Here is a 27,422-nt window from a genome sequence, read left to right as displayed (position 1 = left end):
TATCCTGACCTCCTCTGAGAAGGATATTTGCAACCTTCATTAGTAGTGTTTTTCTCCAGTGTATGTAAAAGTTTTCTGCAACATAAGGACAATTTGTGGTTAAGTTCCCCTCATAAGTAACATTTTGGAAGCAGACACCTTAGTTCACTTTACATCTATCACTTTCACTCCACATGTAGCATCTGAAGAATAATCTATTACACACACTCTTCCATTTCTAACAATGTCTTTTAAAGTAAACTTGTGGACAATTCACAGAAGTGCCTATGTTGCACTGTCATTTTGAATAATAATAAAACTCCTCCTGTCTGAGTCTTTTCCAGAAGGGAGGTGGTGCGGAGGGAAGGGAAGGGTCTAAGAGAAGGGAAGGGAAGGGAAGGGAAAAAAAAAACAACCCTACAATACTTGATGGGGTGGAAAAGGCAAAGACTGAAGGTTCAAGGTCTCTCCAGTGTGCCTCTGCATCCACTGGGCAAGCATCCATTCAATAAAATCCTGCTGGTTTTCAGTTTTGCTTTGTCTGTTTATGAGCACTGCCCAAGTGCTCAGAGCCCACAAGATGAGTGATTAGGGAGGTGTCGAGTGGAGAGATGCTGCCAAGCTTTGTAAATGAGTACGTTGTTAATGGCGATGCCAGTTGCTTTCCAGATGCTTTCAAATATATGAAGGACACTCCTTGAATAATGAGCTTTTAACCTTGCAGCTGGTCATTTATTTTTCTGATTAGGACATGCCACTGTCTCGACTTCCAGGTGGCTGCTCACTGTAGGCAATGATGGCCTCTTGTTTACTCCTCTCCAAGCTGTGCCATGTGTTCCTGTTCATTGTCCTGCATGACACTGCCTCTGAGAGTCCAACAATGTGAATAATCACTTGTGATCCTTCCTTTTGTTGCATTAAAGAGAACCACAGAATACTTAAAGTCTAGCGCTTTCTGAGAAAAACAAAAAAACTGAGTGGGAGTGTGTGTGTGTGTGTGTGTGTGTGTGTGTCTGTGTGTGTGTGTCTCTGTGAGTATGTATGTTTTAAGAGAGAAAAATTGGAATCAAGGAGTTCCAAACTGCAGAGCAAAGCCATCCAACAAAATGTACTTTCCAAAATAAAATAGTGAAAGTTAAAACCCCAGGTAAAAATTCTACTCCTCAGAAATGCTTTACATTAGCCAGCCAAGCTCTAAGGGCCACACACTTCTACTTTATAGATTACATTTCATTTGTTATATTTATAATTTACGTAATACCCAACCCCCTTGTGAACTTTAATGAAATCAGGAATTTTGCGAAAATCCCCAATGGTGAATACTTTCAGAATTGGACAAAATCCTTTCATTATAGTAGGCTCTGAGTAATTGTTTCATTCTCTCCATGAGAGAAAGCCGTGATTACCAAGACTACACTGGTGCATAATATGGTAAATCAGCTTAATGATGTGTGAATAAAACTATATTAAAAAAAGGCTTGTTTCCCTGGACTCAAATGGAAAAAAAACAAAACAATTCTGGGTGCTTCAGGGAGACTGAAAAATCTATACACCACAGAGTTCTATGGGGTTTTTTTTTCAAAGATTAAAAACAACATGAGAAAACTGAAGTACCTTGGACAAAAAAGATAGTCTCATGAATAACCTACTGGGAGTGAGATCTCAGCTTGGTTTTATATTTATTTACACATTATACCCAGAAGCTAAAAATTTTAAAAGCTCCAAACAAATAACCTTGGTTTGAAAGAGTGTACTGCGCAGATGGAAGAGAGCACTCTTTTCCATGTCAACATGAAAATCCCAATGTTCACTGAAGTTGTTACAGCAAGCATTTTTAAATAAAATTTGTATTATCCATCAAATATTGTACCACCTAAAAATTATGCCTATTTTCTCCATATAAGGGGGGGCGGGCAAGGGGAGGGCAAGAAGACACTGTGCTCCTGATCTGGTCCTCTAATTTCACATTTTCATAAGACATCACCCAGCTAGGCAGGAAATAGATGAGGGATAGAACAGCTTGCTACCACCTTCAAAAAAATGGTTCAAGCTGCTATACATTAAATGTTAAGCCCTGGTAGCTGCAATTAAGTGTTTGCTTTTAGGAAAATCCGTATCTTGGAATTCATGATTTCCTAACTCCTTTCTCACATAGGTTATTTGATAAGACTTTCAAATCAATTTTTAAAAATTTTAATTCTTGCACATGAATAATTCAAACAATATGAAAGACTATACAGTAAAACATAAGGCCCTTTTTATCCAAAGTCCCCCCCGACTTTGCATGCACAAATATATAGCTGTATTTTCCCTTTTTTCATTCAACTGCATGCAACAGTATATATATTGTTCTGCATCTAGCCCTTTTCTTTTTTTAAAATTAATTTTATTGGTACATTTTAGGTATACAATATAATGACATTCATCATTGGAAACATGCACCTTTACATAATCTCTCTTGGTTCTTATTTTTCACCCTTCCCCTGCCCCTGCAACCCCTCCACCCCTCCCTATTTACAAAGACTTTGTTTCCTTTTTTTCATTTTCTCATATTAATTCCATTCCCTTCTTTCCTTTCCCCTACCTCTCCCACTTCCCCTTCCCCTTGGCCCCTTTTCTTCCTATTTCATATTATCTATTATACCTTTTAGTCCTTATTTACACTTTCAGTTTCTCACACTAGAGAAACTATTTGGTATTTACACATGTGTGTACTATTTGTTTCACTTAAGAGTATGGCCTCAATGTGCATCTATTTAGCTATAAATGTCTCTAATTTCTCATTTTTTATGGCTGAGTAGTACTCCATTTTATTTAAAAAGCCACATTTTTCTTTATCCAGTTTCCAGTTGATGTGCAATTGGGCTGCTTCCAAGTTTTAGCTATTACAAATTGTGCTGCTCTGAACATGGCTGCACATATATCAGAGTGGTACGATTCTTTTAATTCTTTAGGGAAGATCCCCAGCAGGGGATTAGCTGGGTCAAATGGGACTTCCAGTCCTAGTTCTTTGAGGTATCTCCATACTGATTTCCACAGTGCTTGCACCAGTCTACACTCCCACCAGCAGTGGAGCAGGGTTTCTCTTTCCCCACAGCTCCACCAGCATTTGTTATTGGTTGATTTCATGATAGCAGCCATTCTTACTGGGGTGAGGCAGAATCTCAACATTGTTTTCATTTGCATCTCTTGAATGACCAGTGATGTTGAAGATTTTTTCATATGTTTATTTGCCATTTCTACTTCTTTGTGTGAGAAATGTCTGTTCATTTCAGATGCCCATTTCTGGAGTGGGTCTTTAAATTTGGGAGGTCTGATTTTTTAAAGTTCTTTATAGATTCTAGATAGTAGACCTTTGTCTGAGGAACAGCAGGTGAAAAGTTGTTCCCACCTTGTGAGTTGTCTCTTCACACTGTTGGTAGTTTCTCTTGCTGTTTAGAAGCTTTTTTTTTTTTTTTTTTTTGGTACCGGGGATCGAACTTGGGTCCTTGCGCTTGCTCAGCAAGTGGTGAAACCACTGAGCTAAATCGCCAGCCCCTAGAAGCTTTTTAATAAGAAGGGATCCCACTTATTGATTGTTTGTGCTAGTTCACAGGCAACTGAGTTTTTGTTCATAAAATCTTTTTCTACACCAAAGTCTTCAAGTGTTCTACCTAACCTCTGTTCCAGCCAGTTCAGCATTTCTGTTTTAATATTTAGGTCTTTCATCCATTTTGGTTTTAGTTGAATACATGGTGAGAGATATAGGTCTAGTTTTAATCTTTGGCAAGTTGAAACCCAATTTTTCCAGCACCATTTATTAAAGAGGCTATCTTTCCTCCAGTGAGGGTGTTTGGCTCCTTTGTCAAAAATGAGGTGGCTGAGTGTGTCTGGAGTTGTTTCTGCATCTTCTATTCTGTTCCACTGGTCCTGTTTCTTTGTCAGTAACATGCTGTTTTTATCATAGTAGCTTTGTAGTATAGTTTCAAGTTGGAGGTTGTGATAGCCTCTGCCATGTCTCTGTTGCCTGGGATTGCTTTTGCTATTTGAGGTCTCTTCTTGTTCCAAATGAATTTTTGGATTGCTTTCTCAAGGTCTGTGAAGTATGCTGCTGGGATGTTAATTGGGATTGCATTAAATCTACATAGCTGTTTTGAAAGTATGGCCATTTTCACTATGTTGATTCTTCCTACCCAGGAGCAAGGGATGTCTTTCCATTTTCTGATATCCTCTTCAATCTCTCTTTTCAGAGAGCTATAGTTGTCAGACAAGAGGTCTTTGATTTCTTTTGTTAGGTTGATTCCTAGGTATTTCAATTTTTTGGATTGTTATTGTTAAAGGAATTGTTTGCCCTATTTCTCGCTCAGTGAGCCTGTTGTTCATGTAGAGGAAAGCTATTGATTTTTTTTTATTGTGGTAAAATACATAAAATTTATTTAGTTTTAAATGTATAATTCAGTGACATTAAGTACATTGACAACTTTTGTAAAACCATTACCACTGTCCATTTTTTTCATCATCCTGAATGGAAACATTGTACCCATTTAACAAAAACTACCCATTAGGCCCTCTCCAATCTCTAGTAAGCAGTACTTCGGCACTATGTTTTTTTTTTTCTTAGAAAAAGCCTGTAATTATATATTTATTCTTTTGTGTCTAACATACTTCATTCAGTGTAATGTTTAAAGGTTTTTTTACATGGATCTACACTGCATTTGTTTTTAAAACTTAGATTCTTTTGCACGTATATACTAGATTTTATTCATTTATTGACATTTGGGTTATAGCCACATTTTGGCTAGTGTGAATAATGCTGTTATGAACCCTGGAGTACAAATATCTACTCTAATCTCTGCTTTCCATTCTTATGGGTATCTACCTATAAGTCAAATTGTTAGGGCATACGCTAATTTTGTTTCATTTTTTGAGAAACTTCTGTATTGTCTTTAACAGCTGCTGTATTATTTTACATTTCTACTGGCAAAGCAAAGGATTTGCTTTTCTTTATATCCTGGCTAACACTTGTCATTTTACTCTTTTGTTAACAGCCATCATAATAGGTATAAAGTGGTACTGATTTGATTTCTTTTTTTTGAGATGGGGTCTTACCAAGTTGTCCAGGATGGCCTTGACTGCATAATCTCCCTGCTTTAGCCTTCTGAGTAGCTGGGATTACAGATGTGTGCCACTGGGCACAATTGTATTTTCCTTAATGATGAATGATATTTAGAATCTTTTGATGTGCTTACTGGCTGAGTATCTTTTTTTGTGTGGTGTAGGTATCTTTTTAAGAGAACTGTCTGTTCAAATCCTTTGCCCATTTATTAGGTTGTTTGATTTCACCTACTGAGTTGTAGGAGATATAGATATAGATATAGATATAGATATAGATATGTAGATATAGATATAGATATAGATATAGATATAGATATATCCCAGACCCTTCTCAGGTAAATGATTTTCAAATGTTTTTCCTCATTTTCTGGGTTGCCTTTTACTACATCTTCTGATGCACAAAGGTTTTAAAGAAATAGATTTATTTACTTTTTTCCTTTATTGTCTATGCTTCTGGTGTCATATCCAAGAAACCATTCCCAAATTTAAGGTTGTGAAGATTTTTGTACTAAGTGAACCTAAAGGAAAAGGTAAAGAAATCATTGTAAATATTAAAAGCTAGATAAAGACTGGAACCAAAGCACAAAATTGTGAAGGAGAGAAAGGAATATTCACAATAAAGTAGAGAAATTTATTGTATGATTCAGACCAAAAAAAATTTTTAAGATAACATCAAAATATATTACCATTTGACCAGATTTGTCTTTTGAAGATTTTTCTGGTAGCCACTTCAACTGGTTTGTATAGTTCAGCATAAATACTTTGTGAATATTTTAAAAGGTCAATAAAAGGGCATTTCATGATGGTTCATCATATAATAAATATATATTATGAAATATATACTAATTGATGGATTGCAGTTTTGAGTTTATACGTTATTCCTGATTCTACTTTCTCTACCATACACTATAAATATTAAGTTGGATATTCCTGTTTTGAGTTGTTTGCCATAATGAATCAATAGTTAAGAATCTGTTTCTTTTACATATATATCAGATTATATCCATTCAAAATACAGACTCCCTTTTAAAGAACCAACTTGAGAACACATTTTGTTGAAGTGCTAATATGATCTAAAATACTTATTTTCTTTATAGCATTTACTTTTAAAAGATTAACCCCTTCACCCTTAGTAATTCCGTAAGCCTATTTTGTAGCCCAAAGTTTCCATTAAGGGAACACCACCTATTGCTTACCCCCTCAGCTATTCCCTTACAGTGGGGAGAGTAGTGGTCAGAAAACTTTTTCGAGCCTTTGTAGGCCAAAAAAGCCTTGCTGCATCTAATCAACTTTGCTGTTGCAATGCAGAAACAGATTAGACAGTACCATTAAGTGTGACCATATTTGACTCATGGTTGTAGTTTTCCTGTTTTTGAATTTAGTGTATCAAAATGAAACTAACTAGTTCATATAAAATATCTAATAAGATAAATAATTTAGGGTGTAAAAGAAAGTTATAAGTTTAAAGTCTATCAGCATAAACACTGTGTACTGTGTGAAAAGCATTCTCTACTCTAAATATATGAACACAGTTTCATTCTTTTCTTACCTAGGATATTTATTAAAACAGGGTAACCTGGAGTCCAGTACATGAAGTATCTCTGTGGATACATGTTATGGAAAGAGGAAATGATATTACTTCTAACATTATAAGAACCCCAGCTCCCAAATAATAACGACTCTTCGGTAATAAACATGTCACCAACATACTAAATGTTAAAGTGCAGTAAGTTCTCCCTAGCAGTGATTGCAGCAATTAAAAGTTATATTCTCATATCTAGTATAAGGATGAAATCATCCAATATTTTTCTTTGTAGCAAGTAATGTGGCTGTTGAAGACTCAGAAAATGGACTGTCAGCTGAGCTTTCTGTATAGGTGACTGGATCCAGAATGCAGAGAACCTTTTCAGCCATCTTCTCAGCTGGGGTGCTGCAGAATTCAACTGTTGATGGACTCTTCTTTTGACTGTTGGTGCCAACATTTCCCAGAAGATGAGAATGTACTGCTTTTGCCAACTTGTGGTTTGTTATGCCAGTTCTGCTGTGCTGTGGGGCTGGGCACTAGGGGAGTAGGTCTGCTCTCTGCCCCACTGCAAGGAGACCAAGAGCTCCTCCAAAAATTTCTGGGTAGCGATCATTTCCTGACGAAATTGTTCCTGTTCACTCAGATCTTGTATAGCACTTTGTGCATCACGGTTTTGACGCTGTAAAACTGCTTTGGAGTTGGTTAACTCTTCTGCCATCACCCTGCTTGCGAGGAATTTACTTGGCCACACGTCACACTGTATTGACATGCGTTCTAACTGCTCCGAGAGCTGAGCTGTGTTTCGACTTAGGGCTTCATTTTCTAAAATGAGTTGATTCTTCTCAAGGGCTAAAAGTTCGAAGTGATACTGAAGATCATCCCCAACAGAAGCCACCGCAACTTTTTTAACTCACTATTTACCTCTGTCTGTACCCGGAGCTGGTTTGAAAGACCTTCTTTGTCCTGTAGTAACCACCTTTTAGAATTCTTGAGCTTTTCCAATATATTCTTTACCTCTGAGAGTTCCTTTCTGGGTTCTTTAACTCCCTCTAAATGACTGAGAAATTCTCCTTTATGATATCCCAGAGACTTAACTTTCGCATTTTTGTTGGGAATATCATGAGTTATAGCAGCTTTGGGAACAAATATTCGTTCAGCTTCAGCTTCCACTGCTTTTTCAGTGAGACTCTTCCCTAGCTGAAGAACTCCTGGGCTCTCTGAGGGAACTGCTTTCTTTCGTGGACTCTGAAGGATGTGATGTTTTATGGATTGGATTCCAGAGGTGACTTCAACAGACTTAGGTGGCTCCTCAGTTTCCATTCCATCTCCCGCTCCTCGGATTGGGGTTGAAGTAAGGGTGACTTTGGTTTCTAAACTTGTAAGAGTAGTCATTTTTTTCTTAATAAAAATGTACACCAAGACTTCCACAGAAAAACCTCTAAGATTCTTACTCTACCTGTTTCCCGATGCTTCCTTCACAGGCTCTGCGCCTAGCTGTCACCAGGCTGACTTCCCCTGCTCCTCGCCCACCCTGAAGCCGACGCGCCCAGGGTTTCTGGACACAGAGCTGGTGGCTCACTAAGGTCACTTCCGGTTCCCCAGGGCTTCATTTCCGGAACGCTGTTCCCAAAAGGGAAGACACACGTTCTGTGTCTTCAATAACACAGAACGTACGGTATAGTACCTCAGCAAGTGACAAATGAACAGATACCTTTTTAAATATTTAAAAACCAGCAATAGTAGGAGGTTTCCCACCTATAACTATTGATTTTTTTTTGTATTGACCTTGTATTCAGCTACTTTACTGAATTTGATTATTAAGTCTAGAAGATATAGCCCTTTTCAATTAACATATCAGTGTATAGAGAGACGTGTCTTATTCTTTTGCACAATAGGACCACTCCACTCCTGTTTTTTGCTATTTAGGTTGTTTCAGGTATTTTGCCCCTCCAAATAATGCTGCAACATATATCCTTGCCCTTTTTTCTTCTTATAGCTAATTAATGAGCCATCTTATCTTCTATATTAATCCTCTTCCCTGTTGTAATCTTCCCCAGTCTTTTTAGAGTAGTCTGTCCACACAGCAACATGGGTCTCATCATGCTCCTACTTTAACCTATTGACAGTTGTCTCCTTCCCACAGAATGCATCCAAATTCCTCACCAGGTCAAATGCCTCTACTGGGTCCCATCTGCCTTCTTAGTCTACCTTCTACCATTCCTTCCCACACACCCAACATGCTACCCATGCTGAAACCACAGTTACAATGTTGCTGTCTTGCCTGCGCCACTGTGCCCCACATCATTTACCTGTATTCCTTCTGCAAACTTGCTGGATGTGCTAGGGCTGATCTTTAGTTCTGAACATGAAGCCTCTGAGAGGCCATACTTAGCTGCTTCTACACTTGGTTTCCAACTGATGACCCCAGCTAAGGCTCATCTCAGACCCTGCAAATAAACTTATTTGTCACTCTTTGCATGAGATGGTAGCTGACCTATTGCTGCCATCTGCTTCTTGACATCTTGCCTAGGTTTCTGACCCTACTTGGTTATGGCCTCTGTTGTGAGATGCTATAATCAAATTGCCTGGCGTGTAAAAATGTTCAGACAAAAGTTCTTCCTGGAAGTCATTCTGGTTCCTTCAGCACTGCCCTGTTCTGACCACAGACCCAGGCTTATTCACTGGTTATGAAAATTAGCTGTCTTGCTGGGCATGGTCGTGCACACCTGTAATCCCAGCATTTGGGAGACTGAGACAGGAGGATTTCCATGAGTTAGAGTCCAGCCTGAACTAATAGCGAAACCCTATCTCAAAAAAAACAAAAAAACAATTAGCTGTCTGGCCCACTTTCAGTCTGACAGTATTGGGTATCTCTAGTCCCACCAGCCAGCAACTTTCCTTCCTCCAAACACTTCCCCAGCATTGCATTACCTAAGCTAAATGTATTTCCTGAATTCCAAAGTAAGATGAAGCTATCCAGCTGGTGAAATCCCATTTACCTCCTCACAAAGATATTGGCATAAGATAAAGATATATTTGTTCATGAAGGTATATTCAGACAAACAGTGACAGAAATAGCTAATGCAGGATGTCCCTTTTGTCCTCTTCCAAAATCTAATGTTATCATGTGCCACAGAAGATTAAACAAATAAACTACACACTTGAAAACATGACTGTTGCTGGCCAGTCAGGCACTATGTTCAAAGGACACAAGATGTCAAGCATAATCAGAGAGATCTTTAATCAACACCAGTTAAAATGAATAGTGAATTGGATTCCCCCCTTCCCTTTATAAAAACAGTCAAGAAGGAGGTAGGAAAAAAATTCTCTTTAGAGTAGGATCATTCGTATGAGCAAACGGATGGACTATCTCTGAGTCATGATGTAAACATGAGGAAACTCTTGTTTTAAAACTTCTCCTGTGGCACCAATTGCTACATTTGTTTTCTTGAACTGTCTACAGAAGAACAATATCAAAATACAGCACAAATACCTCTCTTAGCAGAGGTAGCAATATAGTAATGCAAGGGAAAAATCACTATGAATTTGTATTTAGAAACTACTACTCTGTTCAACTATTTTAAAGTGAATTTTATAAAGTCAAGAAGACATAAACCCCCTAAGAAATAGATTGTTGCAAAAAATTAATTATATACTGTCATGTGAAAAAAAGGCAGATTATAAATGAGTGTTACAACAATATCTCATTCTTGTAAATGAAAAAATATCCAAATGTCAGTCTCCCCTTCCTCTTAAAAGGCTGGGAGAATAGGCTTTCCAATGTTCAATGTTCAACTGAGTTGAATATTAGTGATTTTTAAATCTTTTTACTTACATCTTTTGTTTTAATTTTTAATGAACATACATTTCTATAGTAAGAAAATATCCACAGAATTTATATATCTATATGTGCACTTTTTGGTATGTGTCTTTTTGGCATCAGTTTTTTTTCCATTTCTATGTGTTTCTAGGTTGAATTAAAGCATACTCTCAATGGAGATGAGCATTTAATGTGAAGGAGAATGAAACAAATGGGATTTGAAAAGGAAATGGATGTATTATATAGGTACTTTTTCTCCTGAGAGCTGAACCATATGATCTAAGGGAAATTTTTTCTGCTCTGAGCCAAATGAGATTCAGAGCAAGTAGAATGAGCAGAAAAGGCCCTGGGAATGCTTAGGGTACATGGGCACACCTTGTCTTTTTCCTGGGAAATTCCATGAAGTAACAAAAATAGAGAGAAACTACCTTTCTGGGCTTTTACATTTGGGCAGAAACTTCCTGAGTCTCAGGAATGACTGTACAGATTTCATTTCTCTAAATTATTATTAGATTGTATTGTGGTACAAACATGTACCAACACCACACAAGGAATGTAAACCATGTGTACTGCAAACATACAAAGAAAAAAGGAAGGAGATCAAGAGACGAGTGGAGGATGGAGGGAAGAAAGAGAAAAGGATGAATAAAAAGAATTAAGATGTGCTATGGGCCAGAGATTTAGCTCAGTGTTTCTGGCACCTGCCTCGCAAGCGCAAGGTCCCGAGTTAGATCCCCAGTACCAAAAAAAAAAAAAAGATGTGCTATGTACATGTGACAGCTTTGCAGAAGGAATATATACATTATGTACTGCACATGTACACTAATAAACTAAAATTTAAAAAACTTCTTAATCTGAGGTTTACCCTCTTAACAAATGTTTAAATGTGTAATGATTATTGTTATTATAGGCACAATATTGTAGCACTTCTCTACAAGTCACTCACCTTGTTTAACTGCAGCTTTATACCTGATTAGTAACTCCCTATTCCCCCTCTCCCCAGCTCTTGGTAACCACCATTCTTCTCTTTGATTCTATGAATTTTACTATTTTAGATAACTCATATAAGTGGAATCATTTCTTTTCCATGACAAGCTTATTTCATTTAGCATAGGATCCTCAAGTTTCATCCTTGTTGTCACATATTATTTGCATCCTTCTTTTTATGACTGGATAATATTCCATTGTGGATATATTCTCCATCTTTATATCCTCATCTGTTTGTTTATTAACATTTAGGTTATATCTGCATTGTTAGTTATTACGGACAGGGATGCAATGAACATGGGAGTATAGGTATCTCTTTGAGATCCCAATTTCAATTGAGTAAATACCTAGAAATGAGATTGCTGGGTCATGTGGTAGTTCTACTTTTTAATTGTTTTAGGAACCTTCATACTGTTGTCCATAACACTGCACCATTTTCAATCTCATAAGAAGTGTGCAATGATTCCAATTTCTCCACATCCTCACCAACACTTATGATCTTTAGGTTTTGTTGGTTGGTTGGTTGGGATTTTTTAATAGTCATCCTGATAGGTGTGAAGTGATTCTCATTGTGGTCTGAATTTGCATTTCCCTGAAGATTAGTGACACTGAGCATTTTTCCTTTATCTATTGGCCATTCCCATATCTTCTTTGGAGAAATATCTACTCACAGTCTTAGCTCTTTTTTTTTTTTTTTGAGTTATTAGTTTTTGTGCTGTTCAACTTTAGAAGTTCTTTATATATATTTTGGAGATTAACTCCTTATTAGATATATGATTTGCAAATATTTTCTTCCATTTCACAGATTATTAAGTCTGTTTATGTTTCTTTTGCTGTGCAGAAGCTTTTAATCTGATTAAGTCCTACTTGTTTATTTTTGGGTTTTTGTCTATGTTTTTGAGATGAGATCTGTGAAGTCATCACCCACTGATGTCAAGAAGCTTTTCTCCTATATTTCTTCCAATGAGTTTTACAGTTTCACATTTAAGACTTTAATCTATTTTGAGTTGTTATAAGGTAAGGACTTAATTTGTATATAGTGTAGGGTAAGGGTCTAATTTATTCTTTTGCCTGTGTATATGCAGTTTTTCCAACACTGCTTATTGAAAAGACTATTCTATCTTTATTGTGTACTCTTGGCATCCTTGTCAAAGATCAGTTGCCTATATGGACATGGATTTATCTTTTTTTCATTGGTCTGTATGTGCCTTTATGCCAGCACCATACTGTTTTGATTACAGTAGTTTTGTGATAAATTGTGAAATGAATTCTAGTGCCTTTAGCATTATTTTTTTTCTCAGAATCAGTTTGGCCATTTTTTGTTCTTTGGTGCTTCCATATTTTAACAATATTAAGTTTTTCAGTCCATGAACACAAGATGTCTTTCTGTTATGTGTGTGTTCTTTAATTTCTTTCACTGATGTTTTATAGTTTTAGCATATAAGTGTTTACATGCTAAAAACTACATTAGTTTATTTCTAAGTATTTCATTCTTTTTGGTGCTATTGTAGATGAGAATGTTGTCCCATTTTCATTTTTAGCTCATTAATTTAAGTGTACATAAACCAACTGATTTTTGTATATTGATATTGTAGTCAACAACTTTACTAACTTTATGTTATTAGTTCTAGCAGTTTTTTTAATGGAGTCTTTAGGGTTTTTTAAATATACGTTTGCTAACAGACATTTTTATTTTTCCTCTCTAATCTGGATACCTTTGTTTATTTTGATTTCTTAATTGTTCTAGCTAAAACTTGCAGTACACTGTTAAATAGAAGGAGTAAGAGTGGGTAGCCCTTCATTGTTACTGATCTTAGAGGAAAGTTTTCAATTTTTCACCATTGTATAGGATGTTAGCGATAGCCTTTTCATAGACAGTGTTCATTATACTGAAGTATCTTTCCTTCCTCGTTTGTTGTGAGTTTTTATCATGAAAAGGTGTTGAATTTTGCCAAATGCTTTTTCTGCATTTATTGAAAGATCGTGTGATTATTATCCTTTATTCTGTTATTCTACTTGTTTGTGTTATATGATCCTTTTAACGTTCTGTTGGGTTAGGTTTGTTAGCATTTTGTTGAGGTTTTTAGTTTGTTTTATTTTAATCTAGATTTTTCACAAATATTGCCCTGCAGTTTCTATTCTTGTGCTGTCTGTGTTTGGCTTTGGTGTCATGTAATACTGGTCTCACATGTGTGGAAGTATTCTCTATTTATTAATTTTTTGGAAGAGTTTGAGAAAGATTGTCATTAATTCTTTAAATGTAGAATAGAGTTCACCAGTGAATCTTTTTCTGGGCCTTTCTTTGTTTTCCTGGGCCTTTCTTTGATTACTGATTCGTGACCATTCAAACTTTCTTCTTAATTTAGTCTTGGTAGGCCATGTTTCTAAGAATTTACCCATCTTCTAAATTACCCAGATTTTTGGTGTATGATGGTTTCTTATTCTTTTCACTTCTGTGACATCAGTTGTGGCATATTTTCTTTTGTTTATGATTTTGTCTTCTTTTTTTTTTTTCTAGTCTAGCTAAAGGTTTTTCTATTTTACTATTTTTTAAAAAAAATCCAGGGCTGGGGATTTAGCTCAGTAGTTTCACTGCCTGCTGTGCAAGCTCAAGGACCCAAGTTTGATCCCTGGTACAAAAAAAAAAGTCCAACTAACTTTCATTGATTTTGAAATATTTTCTACTTCATTTCTTTCTGCTGTGATCTTGGTTTTTTTCCTTCTGCTAACTTGCACTCAGTTTGTCCTTTTTTTAAAAATGTCTGATATATAAAGTTTGGTTGTTTATTTGAGATTTTCTCCTTTTTTTAAATATAGGCATTTATCACCCTGAACCCTCTAGTACTGCTTTTAGTATAATCCATAAATTTTAATATGTTGTGTTCTCATTTTCATTTGTATCCAGGTATTTTCCAGTTTCTTCTTTTTATTGTTTCTCCTTGACTCAGTAAGTCTTCAAGAATGTCTAGTTTCATTTCTACTTGTTTGTGAGTTCTCCAGATTTCCTTTTCCTATTGATTTCTACTTTCATTCCATCATAGTCAAAAAGGTAGATGGTATAATTTCTATATTCTTAAAATTGGCAAAACTTATTTTATGACTTAACATATGATCCCTCTGGACAATAGTTTGTGCATACTTAAGATGAATGTGTGTTATGCTGCTGTTGGGCCATACATTCTGTGTGAGTTTTTTTAATCCATTTGGCCTGTAGTGTTGTTTGTGTCCTCTCTGTTCTTATTGATCCTCTGTTTGGATATTCCATGCATTTGTGAAAGTGGAATAATGAAGTCTACTATTATTGTATTACTGTCTATTTCTCCCTTCACTTGTTTCAGTGTTTCCTTTATGTATTTAGGTGTTTTGTAATCATTTTATAATGTCCTTGGTCTCTTGTGACAGTTTTGACTTAAAGTCTATAACACAATTGATCTCTTTTGCTTATTGTTTTAATGGAATACGTTTTTCATCTCTTGGCTTTTAACCTATGTGTGTCCTTAAATCTAAAGTGAATTTCTTGTAGAAAACATATACAGTATTTGGTCTCATTGTTTATCTATTCAACCATTCTATGCCTGTTGATTAGGGAATTTAAACCATTTTATTTTAAAATAATTACTAATAGGGAAGAATTTACTACTTTTTTTTTGTTGTTACCAAGAATCAAACTCATGATCTTGCACTTGTGAGGCAGGCATGGCACCCCTGAGCTAAATCCCTGGCCCTACCATTATTTTGTTAATTGTTTTCTGTTAGACTCATTTTTGTGCATGTCTTCTCCTGTGGTCTTCTTTTATATTTTGTTAATTTTTGTATTGATAGGCCTGGATTCCTTCTTTTTTCCCTTTGTGTAACTTCTATAAGTGTGTGTGTGTGTGTGTGTGCGCGCGCGCGCACGCGCATGATTAGCTTGGGGTTTACATAAAATATAGCAATTTGCTTTATACTGATAACAACTTAACTTCAATTGTATACAAAATCTCTATGCTGGAGCCAGGGATTCAGCTCAGTGGTTTCGCCACCTGCCTCATAAGTGCAAGGTCCCAAGTTTAATCCCTGGTACCAAAAAAAAAAACTCTATGCTTTAATTTCTTCTCTTCTCAACACACATTTTTATGTTTCTGTTGTGACATTTGATGCTATTGTTGTCACATTTTATATCTATTCATATTTTATACTTTTAACATGTTTTTATTTATAGTTATTTTTAATAATTTGATATATTAAATTTTATGCTAGAATTAAAACTTATTTTCTCATCACTGTTATAGTTATTCAGTAATTTGAATTTGTCTGTATGCTTACTTTAACAGTGAGTCCTATACTTCCCTATGTCATCATGTTGCTGTTTAGTATCCTTTTATTTCAATTTAAGAACTCCCTTTATCATTTCTTATAATGCAGATCTGCTAGAGATGAACTTCTGCAGCTTTTGTTTCCCCCTAGAAAAATTATCTTCCAAAATAAAAGAGAGATGAAGACTTTCCCAGACAAACAAAAGCTGAGGAAGTTCATCATAAAGGGAATTTATCTGAGTTGTTGCTGAAATGATTTATTTGTGAGGGAGTGAAGACTCCACATCTTGCTAAGGTCAATCTCTATAGATTTCTCAAGAGCAGGATATTGAAGAAAAAGAAGACTTTCTCCAAGAAATAAAGGGGAAAAAATTAAATTAGGCTAAGTAGCAATTACTAAAATTGATGCTTACATGATAGACTTACAGTATTATACATAGCTTAAATTGCTCATAAACATTTATATTAAGAAAATCAATATTTACTTTTTTAAATAAAGCATTATGCTTGAAGGAAGAAAGCATATTTAGTTGACCATAGATTTTTCCTGATATGCAATGCTACCCAGCCTCTCTTCCTTCTCCTGGCTTGTTTCATGTATCTCTCCTCCATAAGGTCAGTGAAACAAACAAGTAAGAATATGCCACACCTTTACTTTCCCCCCAGGGCCATGCATGAGTTTACGCTGAATGTTCCACTAATCAAATCAGAGTGCAGGCTTTCAAAGCCTTTCATTTCTAAACTCTGACTGAAGCAATACATCAATTAATAAAAGGAGAGCATTTTTTAAATTGCACAGTACCTTTTAGTTTAGAAAATCCATTTCATCTTCAAATCAACTCAATTTAGATAGCTATTTCAAGTATCTATCTCTAGCTTTTCCTTGCTCAGAATTTATCCCCACACACACTTCTTTTGGTTACAGACCTCTCAGTTTTCTTTGATGAGGTACCCTTCCCACTCAGATGTAATGCAGATGACGCTCACTTTATTCCATGCGCAAATCCAAGTGTAGATTCCTGAGCTTGGGCAATCAGTGTATTCCACCTCCCTGGCCACAGTGATTATCCGAAGGCAAATATGTGATTTAAATTAGTCCCAGAGACTAAATTAAGGGATTTTCCTGAAGTTAATAAACCAAGAGTCAGGGCACAGAAAGAAAGAAGACACTAAAGATCAATGCTTTCAAATCCACTATTTTTCTTGGGGACAACACTGCCAAAGAATATTCTTTGAGCCCTGCCAGAGTGACTAGTTCTTCCAAACTGCTCTGGACTGATGTATCTCCTACAACATGAGACTTTCAAAGCAAACAGCAACAAAGTCCTGGGCAATCCAGGATGAACTGGCCCCTCTGTCAGCCTTTCTGCTGCCACACAAAGTGAGGGCACCACAGCCAGGAGGAAGGATTCAATTCTCCTTTTTTACCAGGGAAAACCAGTGTTTACTACCTTTTTGTTCCCCAAGAGAATGAGTGTCCAAAGTGCCAGGCAGAAATTATAGAGAAAATGAACTAGCAGCTATCAGTTCCCTTGTTCTATTTAATCTTTAAATGATTAGCAAAAAAAAACTAAGATCATTTTTAACAGCTTCATTTTTCAGTAACCAAGTGCTGAATTAAAAAGGAAAGCAAACACTAAAATTTAGCACACTGCTAAAAATGAACACGTCTAAAATATTAATAGCAACTCTAAATGATTTATAATGCCCTCTTGGGTCTATTTTATGATTTATTGATGTCATTTTAGCAGCTCCATGGGTGGCAGTCACCTCACACTGTGTGTGCTTGGGTGGCTTTCTAAGCTACTTATTCAGTAAACCACTCTTCAGACTTCTGCTGTATGCACGTCAGATTGCAGGTGAAGTGGAAAAGGTAAAGATATTAATTTTTTTCCATAAATCAGAGTACTGTAGGGCAACAAGGTTTTGAAAGTGATTATTTCTTATTTTCTGGACTTCATGCCGGGCCATACTAGAGCTGTCTTCAATCAACCTCCCTTGTTAATTTATAATGTCAGTCTTTTTTGGCAAAAAATTCGACTTCAGATTTAACCTTTACCCTCTCTGCGTCAAGCAAAGCCCATTTCCTTGAGAATAGCTCATGATTTCTTTGGTAGTTAACTTCCCTTTTTTGACCTAGTCATGCATTTTTCAAACCTTTTTGCTCAACTCACAGATTTTCTTCTAGTTTCTGCACAAGTTTCCTAAGACTCCCTGGGATTCTAGCTCCCAAAGCCCACTCTTACTGAAATTGGATTTGTCTTCTGTTTCTTCCCCTGAGGCTGTCCTGGCATCTCTGTCATTTCTTCCTCTCCAGAAGCCAACAGCTTCCATTCTGCTCACCCCCACCCCCTCCATGGACACTCTCTTCATCTCCTTTCCACTGTCAGCCACACACATCTCAGCAGCAGCCACACAGGCCTATGCTTGTGGGGAACTCCCAGTATACCAGCTCGAACATTTCTACCCCCTCAGCCTCCCCCACCCTTCAAAACTCCAAACTCCAGCTGGGTGTGTTCTCAAATGCCTGTAATCCCAGCACTAAGGAGGCTGAGGCAAGAAGATTTCAAGTTCAAGGCCAGGCTGGGCTATGTAGAAAGTTCAAGGAGAGATCCCATCTCAAAAAAAAAAAGAAAAAAGAAAAAAGGAACAAATAAACAACAACAACAAAAACCCTCCAAATACTTCAACATGGGAGTTTATAGATATAAGGAGTTTAGGAAGGAGCTTTCTGAGAGCCCATCAGATCAAATCATGTTGACAACTGCCCGTCTTCCATTGGAAATTATAATCAAGACCCAGAGTTCTGTGTAGTATTAATAAACTGGGAAAAAGAAAATCTCAAAGTCTTTTACTCTGTTTACTTTTCTGTAGGCAGTGTTTGACTTGTTTTTTGAACTCCAGTTCAGTATTTCCAATTCATGGTCACCAAACTGTTTCTTGTCTTATTTTGGTGGCACTTGTTTTTCCTTGCCATGTCACCATAATTATGCAGGCAGCACCCAGTGATCCTAAAATGTAGTATGTAATTCCTAATGTTTAAACTCTGGTGAACAATTCACCAGAATTGGAACCAAAGGAGAAACAGAAGCCTAATATTAACATTTATGACATTTCTTTTATCTCAAACATTTAAAAGAAATGATTACACTGATGAAGATATAAGAACACTATGGTTACTCAGCATACTCCTGTTTATTGAGTGTCTACATATAATTTAGCATCTCCTGCTCACAGACACGGCCAGGAACCAGTCAGGACAAATTGTCTTGGGTAGAATGGGAGCTCCTGCTTAAGCAGTGGGAAGTGTGGCTGGGACCATTGTGAAGCAGGTGCTGAACAGGAGTTAGAAGAGCAAAAGAGTCACTGCACTGGGGAGCAACATCATGAGAAGAAAAAGAGAAAGTTAGGACTGAACACAGGGAGGGCTCTGACCATGAGGTTGATCTTCTGGAGTCTCTGCTGGCCAAATGGAAAATTCTGAACATGGGCTGCCCATTAGAGGGGTCAGTATCAGTGGATGGCTGAGCCTGGGGCAGCCCAAGGAGAGTGACAAGGGCTCAAAGCTGGAGCAGGTCTGAAAGAGTCAACAGTTGGAAATGCCAGCTAATTCCACTCCTGGAAGCTGAGTGTCAGGTTCTTTTGCAAAGGGGGTCTGCCACGTGAACTAAGACAAAAATTACAAGAAAGATGAAGATCAAAACTATATATACAGAAATAAGAAATCTAAATGCAGTGAAATACATTAACTCAAGTATGGTAAAGATTAAAAAGGGGCAGGATTGTGATAGCTCAGGACTAACCCAAGTATTTGTTTTAATAATCTGAAATGTAAAAATTTCCTTAATGAACAAGAGAAGGCATAATGTCTTTGTGGCTTAAAGGAACAAGGGTGTAATTACCATTAAGATATATAAAACATCCCCTAGATGTCTCTCCTCTAGGTGATTTGAAAACTTTGGGGACTTATACTGCTTGCTCTGTGTTCCACTGTTCAGTGTCAGAAGCCCAGTGGCATGGCTACCACTGTTCACAAACAGGAATGCATATGAGGAGGTAGTGAAGGAAGCGGACTCTGGAGCAACAGGAGCAGTCCAAGTCTCAGCACTATCCTTCAAGTTCTGCCACCTCAACAAAGTTATTTATCCCAACTGTGTTACAGAAAACAGTACCTATCAGGCAGGGTTGTTGTTAAGGTTAAACTCATGTTAATCAAGGTCTGGATCCAGCAGCTTCATGATCACCTAGAAACTGGTTAGAAATGTAGAAGTATCCTAAAGCCCACCCCAGACCTTCAGAATCAGAATCTGCATATTAACTTCATCTCTAGGGGGTTTGTGTGCACATTAAAGGTTGAAAAACACTGAGTTAATGATATAATGTACATCAAATACCTAATACAGTGTTTGAAATGTAGTAATCACAAAAATAGATATTACTTGTTATTGTTTTGTTGTTATAAATATTTTCATTCTGAATCATGTTGGACAGGCACATCATTTAAAAACTATAAATGATAACCATAGTAATATCCAACTATCTAAGGATCAGATCATCTTTTAAAGTCTTTTCCACCCCTGGGAGAGCCCAGTGATATACTCATGATCATATGATGGTAATAGTTAATATTTCACCCACATTTACTATATGTCAGATGCTATTCTTAGTGTTTTACATGTATCATCTTATCTAATCATCCAATGGTGTATAAATAGGTATTACTTTGAACACATATTTTATAGCTGAGTGAACTGAAGCATGAAGAGATTAAATAACTTGCTCAATAAAACACACAGGTATAGGGTCAGGATTTAAACTTTGGGAATTTGACATGACAAATTACTCTCTCAGTGCTGTCCCTCTAGCTAGGCTATCAAAGAGAAAGTTAAACTATAATCAATTTCATCAAATATAGCATTGACACATCATAGCTGCAGTAGGCAACATTCAGGCTGTGGGTCTGCAAACATGACTGTATATTGCACATTAGAGTAATTCTCAAAGAGTGGAGATGTTTAAAAATACAAACTTCTTAAATCTCAACCCTGAAGATTCTGTTCCAGCAGATTATGAGAGCAGCCAAGCTGCCTATTTTGTTTTTTAAATTGCTAGCAGTTAGTCTGTTGCAGAATCAAGGGAATGTGTGGGAAGATGGGTCAACAATCCATTCCTTCTGTGTTCAGTATGAAGCTAAACTTCTTTCCAAATAATTGGAAGGAATAAGGAGGGAAGGGAAGAAAGAAGAAAAAAGAGAGGAATGGAGAGAAGCAGGTTGGACATGGAGATGCAAGCAATTCTTGCTAACTCTTGCAATTATGTTGGGGTCTCCACGGTTTTCCAGCTTATATTATAGATAGTAATTGTTCATCTGAGCCACTGTTGCTTAGGAGATGCTTAGTAGCACTGCGTAGAAAATATGTTGGTATTACTGAGTGGATGAATGTTTTCACTTTGTCTCTACCAGGGAGACAATCCTTCATCCAAAGGTAGTGAATTGAATCCTCCACAGCACCTAAGGCAGCACTGCTAGGACTATACCATCTGGAAAAGAGAATGTGGATGGAGACAGACCTCAGATGAGGAGAAAAATGGAGGTACACAGGAAGACTAGAACATCAGAATTTTCCAGAATAATCCACAGCCAAACTGGTCTACAGAACCAGTTGATAAAACCTCAGCTTGAAGCAAACTTTAGCACAAACAAACACAGAACCAGAGAATAGTCTAAAAATAGCAGTATGGTTCATCTCTTTAAAGATACCCTGAATCACTGAAGGACTTGGACTACTGACAAGAAAGGAACCCAGGAGAACAGAGACCTTAATAGAAAAGAACCTTTGGACCTCTCATACAGAGAAGGGAGAACTGGAAAATGAGATCAAATTCCACTTTATGATAGCTTGTTATTTGTTGTCTATATTAGTGCTGAAGTTGAAAGCTAAGTTTTAATTCCAGGATTTGGTCTTAATTATTATGAAAAGAGCACTTTACTATCTTTATATATTCTTAGTTCAAGAGACCCCCAAGAATATCAGACAGATAAATCTGAACCAAGAAGACACAATCTGAATAGTCAGTATCTGACACCCAACTGAAGTAAACAGAAATGCCTAGAAATCTCTGCCTCCAACTTGATTTTGCTAAGTGTGTAACACATTACTTAGCTATCCCTCGAAGGCTATGGAAAAATAACAGGTTAGCAAACAGTGAAGAAAAAATTGCTCCTTCTGTGAATAGGGTATTTTGAATTGAAAATGATGGCATGTTGTACTAGACCACAACAAACCTAATAAGAATCCTAGATTTGAATAGAATGAAATCAATAGCTGAAATTGAGGAGACATTTAGTTTAAAAACAAGTGGATAATCTTTTATAAATAAAGCTTTAATTAAAATTATTTTTAAATAAAATGTTATAGATTTTATTATTATTTAACATCATAGAATTTTTCAGGAACACACTGGGTACTAGGGACTGACCATAGCAGTGAATAATTCATGCAGAATATAGAGCTATAGATAAAGGAGAGAACAGCAGTTGATTGGTTTTTTTCCAAGAAATTGTTAATGTTACATTACATTTTATTGAATTGGCTTCAAAAAATAACAGAGCCTGAACATTATTATTGCAGTTATTACCTTTCCTTTCCAAGTGCCATATCTTGTTCTCTCCTGAGTTGATACATTCTGATTACTTTTGCTTACTTTAGAGATTTGCTTTTTCTAGGAAAAAATGTCTGACTAGAACCTTTCATATTTTAATTTCTTCAAGTTATAACCACTTGCTATCAAATTTAAATAATCTCCTTTACCTTATTGGAATCAGTTTGTTCATTTCCAACTTACACCTTCTATTTAATATATGGAACTGCTCCTTAGTGCCCTTTCTCCCTAACTACAAAGGACAAGTGTGTCTTTCATTAGTCACAGTCATAGCTGCAACCCCCTGTTGCCTAAAGCATCAGGACAGCTGACACATCTGCACAAATATGACCATGGCAGAATTGAGTGTGACTAAAGATTCCATGGGTCCAATTCACCTTGGATTAAGTGAGAGAACCAATTTCCAGGACCTTGAAAACAGCTGTCATGGAGCAGACAGGCCATTCACAGACAGTCCCAGATGTGGGACCTGATTTGGGCTATTTCCCTCTTTTCATTCTCAGCAAAGCTTCAGGGACCAATGCTACTCTGTTTTCTACCAGGCTTATCATTTTTTGAAACTATATTATTCACCCTAGCATGGATCTCATGGTTCAGAGTTGAATTTGTTATTTTATAGTTTGGGATGTTTTGTACATGTGGGGTTTGGGTGGGGAGGAGGGGATTGATTTATTTATTTGTTTGTTTATTTATTTATTTAAAATTGGAGGTCAGAGTTCTCCTCATCTTTAAGCTGTTAGCCTTTCCTGCCCTATCTCTGATCAAAAATCCAAGTTTGCGTAGAAGAAATATACAAGTTGGATTCAAATGGTTCTCTGAGTTGTAGAAACTGCCTTGGTTCAGTAGGGGTGATGTGAAGCCATGTTTTAGGCACAGAAAAATCCTGTCAGGTCCATACTTTCACAGTTCACACTCCTTCTTCCCTCAGTCCCTTATCCTCAACTCCTTAAAATACATTAAAGTACAGGTAACCAAAGTTACTAGTGTCAAGAAAAACTGAGAAATAATATCATTTGTGTAACCAGTATGTATTGTTTTACAGGATGCATCTTGAATAACAATCAGCCTCACCCCAGGATGGTTCCCAGGGAAGGTCTGAGCCCCCAGCATGCATCTTAGCAGGAAATCAGTTTATGTCTTGGACTCCCTCCTCCATTCCATACATCTAGGAACTCCAGATGGGAAGTAATCTAAGGAATCCTGCTTGCACCTATCTCCCTACTTTGTGACTTTGGACCCAAATTCACTCCCTTGGGGCTGGACATTTTAACAAGCACTACAGAAGCTGGTTGGTTTAGAAAAAGCAGTGACACCAAGGGCTGCTACAGCCTAGATGGCTTAAAAGTGCTTTCTCTCCCCTGCTGCTGCTGTTTCCTCTGTGCTTAAATATGGTCCACGGTGCTCAGCTGATGCTGGGCTGCCAGCAGCCCAGCCTTGCCCAGGCTATAGCATTCCCTCCAAGTTCCACAGAGGAAAATTCCAACCCCTCGGCCAGAAAGCTCCACATCTACCTTCCCTGCCTTCCAAATGCAGCTCTCTGTTGTCAGTCCATAGCCTCTTCCTCAGGTTCCTTGGGTCAGGAACCTCATGGGCCCAAAACCTTGCTTCTCATTTACCAACCCCTGGAAATAGAACTTCCTTTTATTTTCAAGCCCAGGCTCACATCCTACCACTAAATGAATGAAATACCTTTCAAAAGGAGGAAGAAACCCAACAACCTAAAGTCTGTTTAGGAACAAGGAAAGCATCTACTTGCATGTATAATATGTTCTTGAAATTATTTATGACAGTCAAATATAAGAGCACTGAAAGACCAACTGGGATCTCTTTCATTTGTCCAAAAATGCTTTTAATTATATATTGGTGGTGAAAATAGTGGCTTCTGATGATGAAGAAAGGGGGAGATTAAATCAGAAATCAACTGCTTTTCATAAGACAACATCTACTGTAGAACTCTTTGACTCTAGAGCAGGGCAACTTGTAGATTCAATAATATAGAAACAGATTTAAGAATACTAATTCAAGAATCTACTACTTAGAGATTAAACAAAAGAGTTTGGGGAGGCCCAGCAAGTCACATACATATTCTCAAAAAAAGAATGATCTCATACTTCTCAGCAACTCCATTAGATGCCAGACTATGGAAAAGCATTTTCTAATTTTTGAGAAACATGATTTCCATTAGAATTCTATTCCCAATGAAACTCATATCTTATGTAAGAATAAAGACATCATTAGGCATACAAAGCATATTACACAGGTTAGTTAACTACAAGAGAAGTTACGCTAGCCACTTTACATTGAAAGGACTAGTGAAAGTGTAAATAAGGACTAAATGTATAATAGGTCATGTGAAATAGGAAGAAAGGGGGCAAAGGGGAAGGAAGTGGGAGGGCTAAGGGAAAGGATAGAAGGGAATGGGATTAATATGAGAAAATGGAAAAATAGGAACAAAATTTTTGTAAATAGGGAGGGCTGGAGGGGTTGAAGGGAGGGCTGGGCAAGGGTGAAAAACAAGAACCAAGAGAGACTATGTAAAGGTGCAAATTTCCAATGATGAATATCATTATATTGTATACCTAAAATGTACCAATGATTAGAATGAATAATCGATAATGTAAAATAGGAATAAAAGGTCCAAATGGGTAGGGGTAGTGGGGGGCACAGGGAAAAGGAAAGAAGGGAAAAGAAAAAATGATGAGAAATGGAAAAAATGGAAATAAAGTCTTTGTAAATAGGGAAGGGTGGAGGGCGTGAAGGGAGGGCTAGGAATGGGGATAAAATAAGAACCAAGATGCATTATATAAAGGTACAATTCCCAATGAGAAATGTAATTGTGTTGTATACCTACAATGTACCAATAAAAGAATTTAATACAAAAAAATAAAAATAAAAAGAAAGGACTAGTTATTAGATAGAGCTCACAGACCGAGGGCAAGAAATGACTGCACTTCCAGATGGGACCTCACCTTCACAGGAGCTGCCATGGAGGGAATCAGTGCCTCTTACAGAGACCACTGGACCAGGAGCTGTGCCACAGGGCCAGCTCCATCTCACAACCCTGCCACCATGCAGAGGTTGCCAAATCAGGTAGTCGCAGGGTGGACCCCAGAACTGTCAGCCTGCCTCACCCAGATTGTCACCAGCAAATGGGAAGCCTAGGCCCTCCTCCTTCTTAAGTAATTAGTCTGGATCCAGACATCAAATCTGGCTCAGATACAGTTGACTGATGAACTCAAAACTACAAGCTTGCAATCCAACAACTGGAAAATGGCCAGAAAAAATCTTATCTATCAAGAGCACAGAATGTGTACTGGGAAACTTAAAATAATGAGAGGAGGTACAGCCTCAGGCATGAGGGGCAGCCTGAATGACAAATAACTTTTACCTTACGAACTTTTTCTTAGAAACTACTAGAATCTTCTGATCTCCTCACCAAATAAGAATGAATCAAGAAAGAGGGACATGTGAGTTGGGAAACAGAAAAATCTGACACAGGAGGACAGGCAAAAAAAAATCCCAATTGGTAATCTTCATCACCATATTGCAAAGAATAATCCACTGAGGAGGAAGAAGACATATGCAAGGGGCTGGTGGTGGAGGACCTGCTGTGCTAAACCTAACTGAAAGTATCCTCAGCTGCCAGAGATCACTGAACAACTTGGGGGATGAGCAAGTATGAATCCTAAGAAAGTAAAATTTCTACTTATTGGGATACATGTCTCAGGTGTGAATACCATTTCCCATGGGCATGATACTGTAAATACTGATAACAGAAGCAGGGACATAACTACAGGGGGAGGATAGAGAAAGGAGGGGAACAGAACGTGTGGGGAGGGAACACCACAGGCACAAGTGCTAAATCCCCCTCTGCCATCTCAGGAAACCAAAGATAGTAGCCAACATTTGAAAAGCAAGAAATAGCAACAGAGACATTTTGTGTAGAATTTGAAAGTAAACCCCAGAAGAAACAGCCTCCCTACAAGTTCTGGAGAACAAAATTTTGAAGTATGAAGGAGTGAGGACTGCTATTTCCATTATAATTCTGACAGCATTATCTCATTTTTGAAGTCTTGTTTCACTTTTATCTTCACTATTTTATATGTGAGCATTATATATATATATATATATATCACATATCACATACACAATTTAATTGAAACTACAATAAAAGAAATAAGCACTTCTTACAGTACATTTGTAGCCTCTCTTAGAGAATCACACATCTATGTCTGATTCTTCCTGTTCTATGCTACACCTGCTCTATCAGCCATTCCTCTCATCCTATCAAGATGAAAAACTACATCGACCACTGGCTCCTTTCTGAAAATCAACCCTAGAGTAATTATAGAAGCCAGAGGGAAGTGGATTTGAGGAACTAATACCAAGAAATAAAACACTGTGAGAAGTCCCTGTGGAGTCTGGGGACTCAAGAGTTGTTCTGGGGAGCAGGAGGGAAGGAGAGAAGAGCTTCAGCTTGGGGAGAAGGTAGCCAGGTGGCTATGGGGAGAAGTCAGAGGAGAAGAATGATGTTTCTCTTCTGCCACTGGGGCAGTGGCAGCCTGTTCTGTCACCTCAGAAACTGGCAGCAACAGCTTAGGCTGCAGGTGTCAGGAGGTCACAACTAGAAAAAGGGAAGCAGAATGAAAAGGTGGTATTCAGTGACCTTAGGTACTCACTGCTGCAACCCTCTCAATTCCACACCCTGGGTAGAGGAGGGTCAACTCCATGGAGACTGTTTAAGAACAGTGTAAATGTGAAACACGGACTAGAGAAATTAGTCATGGGAGGAGGAAAAGTGGAATGGTCACCATCAATTTTGTAGTTCCCAAGGCTCTGTTTCCTGGGTTTTCCCTGGAGCATTAATTTACCTGGGGGTTTTTTAACTGGAGGCTCGGATTTAACCTTATCCCACACATAACCCATCTAGTAACTATACTCCAAGGCAAAGAGGAGTTCTTGGGACAAGATAACCTAAAAGCCATAAAAGGAAGATGACTGCTAAATAAGACAACAATCTCAAATATATAAACTTCCTGAGATAGTATTATAAGATGAA

The 27,422-nt window shown here is 37.4% G+C and overlaps 1 pseudogene; it reads right to left on the bottom strand.

Moving 5' to 3' along the window:
• Nucleotides 1-6,789: 6,789 nt before the first annotated feature.
• On the bottom strand, nucleotides 6,790-8,127 carry LOC101708329 (golgin-45 pseudogene; annotated as a pseudogene).
• Between the last annotated feature and the right edge of the window lie 19,295 nt (nucleotides 8,128-27,422).

The sequence above is a fragment of the Heterocephalus glaber genome, unplaced genomic scaffold, assembly GCF_053883595.1.
Source record: "Heterocephalus glaber isolate CG9 unplaced genomic scaffold, H.glaber_assembly_v1.0 deba00001463, whole genome shotgun sequence".
Lineage (NCBI taxonomy): Eukaryota > Metazoa > Chordata > Mammalia > Rodentia > Bathyergidae > Heterocephalus > Heterocephalus glaber.
The sequence above is the reverse complement of the archived record's forward strand: the minus strand, read 5'-3'. Positions and strand labels throughout refer to the sequence as shown.